This window comes from Pteropus medius, unplaced genomic scaffold (genome assembly GCF_902729225.1).
Source record: "Pteropus medius unplaced genomic scaffold, Ma_sr-lr_union100, whole genome shotgun sequence".
NCBI lineage: Eukaryota > Metazoa > Chordata > Mammalia > Chiroptera > Pteropodidae > Pteropus > Pteropus medius.
Genome location: NW_024349799.1, coordinates 3,354,531 through 3,355,204, shown reverse-complemented (window position 1 = coordinate 3,355,204; position 674 = coordinate 3,354,531). Strand labels below are relative to the sequence as shown.

The following is a 674-nucleotide window of genomic DNA, read 5'->3' as shown; positions in this document are numbered from 1 at the left end:
CACTAATGACTTTTGATACCACAGTGCAAGGGGCTCCCATGTCAAGGAACTTTTTTTCTTCACTCCCACCATCATTTTACCCACTCAAGTACATAAGGTGGTGGGTCCCCCGGAAGGGGATGAGCCTAGGGACCCTGGCCTTTTTGTCAGTCTTGTTAAAGAACAAAATTCAATGGAGCGAATTTTAAAGATCTTATTGGCTTTATTCAGAGATTCATGGATTGGGGAGCATCCAATCTAGCAGATATATAGGAGCTCCAGAGAGCTGTACAAGGCATGAGATTTTATAGGCAGAAGTGGGCAGGAACAAGGAAGTTATACTGGGCATTTGCTGATTGGTTAAGGCAGAGTCACGTTCCTCATATGGAGTGAAAGGAAGTCTGAGAGATGGGACAGGTGTCTTGGGCTGAGTAGGCAAGCACTGATTGATTAACTCAGACCTTTCTTTTCTGGGAGAGCCCAGCATAGAAATTTAGTATTAAATTTAGTTTTCGTTTGCCGACATGGGTTTTAGCATGAGCGACTCCCTCTTGAGCCTAATCTAGTTACTTTAACAGTCTTTACCATGCCACCCTGAACAAGCCCGATCCCGTCTGATCTTGGAAGCTAAGCAGGGTCAGCCCTGGTTAATACTTAGATGGGAGACCACCTAGGAAGACCAGGCGCTGTAGGCC

General features: G+C 45.7%; 1 pseudogene; it reads left to right on the top strand.

Annotated features, from left to right (window-relative positions):
• Positions 1-556: 556 nt before the first annotated feature.
• LOC120621305 (uncharacterized) lies at positions 557-674 on the top strand (annotated as a pseudogene).